This window comes from Tenrec ecaudatus, chromosome 8 (genome assembly GCF_050624435.1).
Source record: "Tenrec ecaudatus isolate mTenEca1 chromosome 8, mTenEca1.hap1, whole genome shotgun sequence".
Classification (NCBI taxonomy): Eukaryota; Metazoa; Chordata; class Mammalia; order Afrosoricida; family Tenrecidae; genus Tenrec; species Tenrec ecaudatus.
In genome coordinates this window covers 33938601-33946234 of record NC_134537.1, presented here as the reverse complement: position 1 = coordinate 33946234, position 7634 = coordinate 33938601, and the positions used below count along the sequence as shown (strand labels likewise).

Genomic DNA, 7634 nt, shown 5'->3' with positions numbered 1-7634 from the left:
TGAGTGGCATGTCTTCTCCCTGAGCCCCTTCTGTAAGGGGATGTCCAGTTGCCTACAGGTGGGTGTTGGGTCCCCAATCTGCACTCCCCCTTATTCATAATTATATGATTTTTTTTGTTCTTTGATGCCTGATACCTGATCTCTTTGACACCTCGTGATCACACAAGCTGGTGTGCTTCTTTCATGTGGGCTTTGTTGCTTCTCAGCTAGATGGTCACTTGTTTACCTTCAAGCTGTTAAGACCCCAAACTACATTTTTTGATAGCTGGGCTCCATCAGCTTTCTTCGCCACATTTGCTTATGCACCCATTTGTCTTCAGCAATTCTATTGGGAAGGTGGGCATACAATGGAATAATAAGCTTTATATATTTTTTTTTCTTTCTTTCTTTTCTCACACGTGGCAGCAAGTACTATCAAACTCTAGTCATGGAGGCAAGCTCTACTGGTGTTAGCAAAAATCCTGCCTGTTAAGGTAGCACACTTCCGACACTCAGAAGTTCACTGACCAAGACTGGCCTCCACCCTGAGCTTTAATAGCGTACAAGGCTTTTTATATTTTTAACAGATGCTCTAAAGTAGTAATATACTCTTAATTGCATAATACTCAACTGAAAATCTTTAGTTTAACTGAATTAAATAGAAAATATCAATGAAAATAAAAATAAAATTTATGCTATGAAGATCTGAACAAGACTTACTGTTAACTTTTATATAATAAACTTGTAACTGAATATCATTATTCTCATTCTCTAAAATTTCATAGTTTTCAGTCTTGATGACCTGAGCTCTTATTTTAAAATTTACCCAAATCTGTACAACCCAAGGAGTTCTGGTGGCATAGTGGTTATGCATTGAGCTGCTAAAGGCAAAGTCAGCAATTGAAAACCAGCAGCCACTCTGCAAGAGAAAGACTGGGCTTTGTACTCCCATCAAGAACTGTATTGGAAGCTCACAAGGGCAGTTTTTTACCTTATTCTGTGGCATCCACTCACAGTCAATGAATTATACAATCTAAGAATTACAGTATAGTAAATAAATCACAAGGGTGTATGCATATATTCCATAGCTAAAATGCACACATGGTTTATTGAAATTGGTAAATAAGAAATTAATTTAAAAACGTTATTTGATAGTGATAAATTTTTATTTTACATTTTCCAATCAGGGAGGTAATATATATTTTTAGTTGTGGATACCAAAATTTTGATGACAAACTATTTTTAAGATTAGAAATCATACATCCAATATTCTTTTATTAAACTTTCATCTATTTTCTTTTGTTCTATTTGTATACTTTATCAGTTTCTCTATAATTAGCTATTTTAAGAATTTTTGAAAGTTGGTGCAGAATCAAAGCTGAATTCAACTCCTTTTTTTCTAAATATAAAGCAAATTCCAAACTAAAAGGATTTGCTATCTGGGGTTTCCACACTGTTATGTCATCCACTAAATTATAAATTTATTTCCCCACATTTTGAATTTGTATTAGACTTGCAACTTTGATTGACCAATAGAATGTGTGCAATTGATCTTAGTCCAGGATTGAAGAGCTGTTGAACTTCTGCGTTTGCTTAGGGGAACCTAAACATAATATAAGATGTCCGGGTTAGACAGATGAAGACAAAGAGCTATATGAAGAAGACCTAAGGCACAAGACATACCTGGGAGTTTGTCTGACATGATTGGAAGTGAGTTAAAAATCATCCCAGCCAACCTCTCATCAGTCAAGTCATTCCAGGGAAAGAGTCAACCTCATTAATAAGGCTATCTTGGCCATTATAGTGGAACTGAGGTCCTAGCTGAATGCAACTGAATAAGGACCCACCCACGACAATAGAAATGATAAGCTATGCCAATCAGCCATGCCCATGTTCTCGACCTACATAAAAACCAGAGCAAAGCACTAATGGCCATTGCTATGTTAAGCCATTACTTTGGGTCTTGTTAATTATGTAGGAAGAGATAGCTTAAAGAAGAATGTAGAGTGCATTAAGAAACATACCTGGTTGTTGTGTGTCCGTGAAGTAGATTATGATGCACAGCAGCTCATAGAACAGAGTAGAACTGATCCCATACGTCTTTCAGACTTTAGGAAGAGTTCTGATGGATAGTAGTTAAGCACTTAGCTAATACCTAAAAGTTTCAAGATTCAAACCTATAAAGTGCTCTGTTGGAGAAAGATGTGGCAGTGTTACTCATCAAAACATTGCAGCCTTGGGAACGCAATGGGATATCCTGTTGGACAACTGTATGCTGAAATCCCCTCCAGAATAATGACTCTAGTCACACTTCTCCCAATTATTTGAGTTGTAGGCAAGTAGCTTGGATAAAGCACCTCCTTTTCTGAGTCTTTGATTTCTGGTTTAAAATAGAGGGGGAAAGATATATTGGGATCTAATCTAAACATTCTGAGTGTAGATTCAATTGAAACATTAAGGCACACTTTTTAGATGGATCATTAGTTGTGGTTTCTTTTATAAACACATTCCATATCATAATTACAAATATTGAATTTTGAATTTCTAAAAACTAATATTCATGATTACATATTATAGCAACAAGAGAGAATTCATATTGTTATATGTCAGAATTAAGCGATAACCCCACTTTTCTAGGGTAGGAAGAGGGCTTTATTTAATAGTATTACAATGCAATATAGGCAAAATCTTTTTAATAATTAAAGCAAATATTCTTTAAATGTATAAATATACTGAACACCTGCAGTGAAGTTTGATTAGAATACTGTGGAACTAGAAATCATTATATTAGATAAAAGAACAGGAATATTTTGTCTGTAAAAGAGACTTGGTGGGGCATAGCAAAGAGGATGAATGGTTCTATGTGAACTTTGTGAGCAGGAAAAAAGTGAATGATGGGATTATAAAAATTAAATTGCACAATGAATGTACAAATGTGGTTTTCACAATTGATGTATGTATGGATTGTGATAAGAGTTGTATGAGCTCTAATAAAATGATATAAAAGAAAAAAAAAGAAAATTGCTAAAACTAAATTGCCCAAAATAAGATATGACAACAAAGATAAGAAATTGTCTATTCTAAAATAAACATCTTAAGGCTCTGAAAAAAATTATTTTGACTCTGGTATATAGAAGAGTGTCTATGAATTTCACCCTAAAGAACGCAACCAAGCAGATTAAATAATTACTTGAGAGAAAATATTCCAAGTGAATTCATGAACTACTTTTCTATTCTCATTATTCTAAGACTAAGTGTTCAGTTTCCATGAATCAAGAGAGCATATTTTAAAAAGAAATTTGGGCATAGATTATTTTTCTTGGTTATCACGTAGTTGGAAGGGTAGTACATGTCCGTCCTTTAGAAATAATTAATATTGCAAATCTCATCAGGCACAGTATAACAAAAACAACAAGAACAACAACAAAACAGTGCCATGACAGGTCTAAACCATTAGCAAGGTTATCCAACCTTCAAAGACAAACACACATTTCTTTAAATGCCCCTGCACCCAAATTACATCAATGTGTTCTTTAATTCCTGTATTTTAAAACCCATGATTTTCTTGTGGTGAGAGCCACAGAGCCATTGGAGACCTCAAGGGTAGGGATTTGCCAAAGCCGATTGCTGCCCAAGCCACATGTGCCAGCTGGATGGGCATGCTTCACTTTGGGTTTTTTATTTTCCTATTTTCTTGAAGCTTTGGGGAAATGGACCTTTCTTGGCTCTCTTGGGTTCCCAAATACTGGCTTCTAAACTGAAATCATCTTTAGAATTAGGTTGTCATAGGGTATCCCAGAGGGAAAATAATTTTGTTTTCCTTGCTAAGGGATTTGACCGAAATAATTTTCCATTTCAGAATCTCCATTAAAGAATCCAGAGCAAACGTTCTGGTCCTTCTTAGTTCTAACAAGGTATATAAGGGTTTTGTTGTTATTGCTGCATATTTCACAGCCTAAACTTTATGTCAACATAAATGGCATAGATATTTTCTGTTTCCACACGGTATCAGATTCCCGAATAAACTGCTGATACATTGAAATTTAACTAACACATTTTTAAATGATCAATATCAATGTCTCTTTAAAATTGTGACTTTACATATTGGAATATTAGACCTACTGATTTTCCTCTAATCCCTGTCAAATAATGGTAGAGACAATAGCTGAAAGATTTAGTGCATTAGAATTACGCTTTACACCTTACATCATCAAATCTTACAGAAAGTAAACCTTTGAAACCATATGATACAAGTCCCCCAATGTATAATTGTGAAGGCATTTGCTCTAAGACAGTGGTTCTCAACCTTCCTAATACTGTGGCCCTTTAATAAAGTTCCTCACTGTAAATTTGGCTACTGTTATTAATTGGGCGACCCCTGTGAAAGGGTTGTTCAACCTGCAAAGGAGTTGCGACCCACAGGTTGAGAACTGCTGCTCTAAGCTGTTGAGTGACCGAGCTGGAAAGAGAAGTATCTTTCTTCCTTGCCCGGGGCATTTCCTATCATACCATGCTTCCAATGTCCTCACTTCTTATTCCTTTCCAATTCCTAATCCAGGCACTCAGCCTCCACAAAGCTCCTAAGGTTCCAAAAGTCTGACTATGAAGACAATGTTTTACTGAAGAAAGGGTCCAGATATTAAAATTATTATGAAAACCATTATATATTAATATATACAAATATATGTTTATGTATCTCTATATATCTCTCAATAATTTTTTACTTTCCCTTCTGGGAATGCAACATGAAAAACTGTCAAGATAAGACAAATTGTTTGTGCATTCCTAGCATGCAACATGCAAGACAGCAATGTCAGTGAGAGCAGATTTCAAAACAGGAAAAATAGAGGAACACTGGTTGGTATACCGTGTGGCATGGTAACTGTGAATGAGGGACACATGGTCCTTTTTATATGTGATTTTCATAAATCACAGCACAAACACCGTAAACTATAACCCCAATTGTGTTATTGTTAAATTTTTCTCTATAATCTTAAAGACTGTCTAGCAGTCACATTTGTCTCATATTTTAGCATTCCTTTAATCAATAGAGATATTGAACATTATTTTGTTCCACTTTAATGACAAAAGTTAAAGTGATGATGGAAATTTTCAGCAGCTAATACCATGTGAGTGAAAGAAACTGGTATTTCTGTTATCTCTGGACACTTTATTTTAACATATATTTATATAGTGCCACTGAGGCACAAATAATCACTTTTATTGTTTATGGTTTTGAAACACCCATCAAATGCTTGGGTAGGACTATGCAAATAAGTTGTTTATGGTCCATCAAAAGGATTAAATAGCTTGCCATTTACTATGGAACCCTGTGGGGGTGGAGTCATTCAAATATGGTGCCTAAAGCCCTAAAAGAAATTGATCCATTTTGCCATCCTGCAAGGCTTAACATGAATCATCCCAGAGGCAGAAAGATGGGGAACGACTACCATCACGAATAGATGGGATGGAATGTGTCTATTGGGTTCCTGTGCTAGAATCACCTTACCCAGAAAACAGAGAATTAAAACATTGAAGATCATGAGAAAGAAGGAAAGAAGCTGTGACAAAGAAATAACAATAGCAGAGGCAGCAGAACTAGAAGACCAGTAGGTAGCAGCATGGTAGGTTTCTCAGCTGATGAAATGAAATATCTGCGGGTTCCTTCCAGTCACTTGGTAGAGTTAAACTTGCTGACCATAGAGTGAAGAAGCAGAGTGCAGTTGGTGAAGGCTAATGGTGGAGCGAAATGCTTCTGGGTAGCCGACATAGGTAGGCATATTGATCCATTCCATGGGAAAAAGGACCTCCTTTGGGCCTTAGTCTACTACCAGAATGATGTATTTCCAAGCACTTATGGACAGAGCTGGAGTTTTTTGACACTTGCCCAAGCAAAGCAGAAATGCCAATCTATGATGCCCTAAGGGTAGAGGAATAGGTTTTCCAATTCTGTAGAATTAGTCATTGAAAACCTTGACAAGAGAAGCAGAAACTTGTCAAAAATATTTCAAGATGATGTGGAAGATATGCCTTCTCCACACTGAATCCATCTTAATGAAGTGGACGGAGTAAAGGTTTCATGATCTTTATTTGCTGATGAGAAGAATCAACTACTACCATTGGTTAATAATCAGAATTATGCATGTATGACATATGAGCCTTGGAAAGTTGAAAGTTATCAAAAATTAAACAATGCATGAATACCGAAATTATTAGTGAGTTAAAATGGACTAGTATTGGCTATTTTTAATGAGTCAAATATATGGCCTGCTATGTAGCGAATGAAAATTTGAAGAATGGCGGTGTGCCATTTATCATCGAAAAGGACATTTAAGGATCTATCTTGAAGTCCAACGATGCCTGTTAAAGCATCATATATATATGTATCCAAGGAAATTCAGTTAAAAAATCTTTAATTTAAGAATCAACTACAAAAAGCGAGTGACAAAGAAATTGAAGAATTACTCTAAATTCTTCAGTGTGAAATTGGTCAAACATTCAATCCAGAAGCTCTGATAATTATTAGAGATTGGAATACAAATGATGGAAACAGAGAAAGAGAAACAAACAGTAGTTGGAAAACATAGCTTCGGTGATTGAAACAAAGCTGGACATTGCCTGGGAGAATTTTGCAAGACTAATGATTTTTAATTGCAAATGCCTTTCTTCAATAACATAAACAGCAGCTCTATGTGAGGACCTTGCTTTATGGAGTACACAGAAATAAAATTGATTCTATCTGTGGAAGAGACAAAGGAGAAGCTGAATATCAGCAGCCAAAACAAGGTGAGTTGGGCTCTTTGTGGAAGAGACTATCAATTGTGCATATATTCCAGTGTATGTTCAAGTTAAAATGGAAGAAAAAATTTAAAACTTCTCAAAAACAATAATATGAATTTGATTATAACTCACCTGAATTTAGAAATCATTTAAAGAATAAATTGAACTCACTGAACACTAATGACAGAATACCTGCCACGGACATCAAGAACAGTATACATGAAGAGGGAAAAAGGTTATTCTAAAGACTGGAAAGAAAGAAAAGCCCAAAATGGATGTCAGAAGAGATCCTGAAACTTACTTCTCATCATAAGGTAGCTCAGTGACAAAGGAGAAGTGATGAAATAAAAGTGCTGAACAAAAAATGTCAAAGGGCAGCTGGAGAAGACAAAGTAAAATATTATAATGAATTATACTGACACATGACTTTAGGAAACCAAATAGGAAGAAAATGCTCAGTAGATCAAGCTGAAAGAGATAATGGGGGAAAAATTCAAGCCTTGAGTTGCAGTACTGAAAAACGATTGCCAAAATATGGAACAATGTAAGAAGCATCCAAAGATGAAAGGACTACAAAGAGACACTGTTATAAAAAACAAACAAAAAACCTAGTTGACATTCAGCCCTTTTAAGAGGTAGTACATGCTAAATAGCTAATGGTTCTCAAGGAAGAAGTCCAAGTTGCACTGAAGGCATTGTTGAAACACAGGGATCCAGGAATTGATAGAATGCCAGCTGAAATATTTCAACAAGCTAATGAAGCACCGGAAGCACTCACTCATCTAGGCGAGGAAATTTAGAAAACAACTTCCTGGCCAACTGACTGCAATAGATACATATCTAAACATATTCTAAAAAACAAAAACAACCCAATA

At 35.6% G+C, this 7634-nt stretch overlaps 1 non-coding gene across 1 annotated transcript; it reads right to left on the bottom strand.

The window, feature by feature from the left end:
- Positions 1-394: 394 nt before the first annotated feature.
- Positions 395-546, bottom strand: LOC142455780 (small nucleolar RNA SNORA62/SNORA6 family). The gene has a single exon (XR_012785910.1). It is a non-coding gene; the product is annotated as a small nucleolar RNA SNORA62/SNORA6 family (small nucleolar RNA).
- Between the last annotated feature and the right edge of the window lie 7088 nt (positions 547-7634).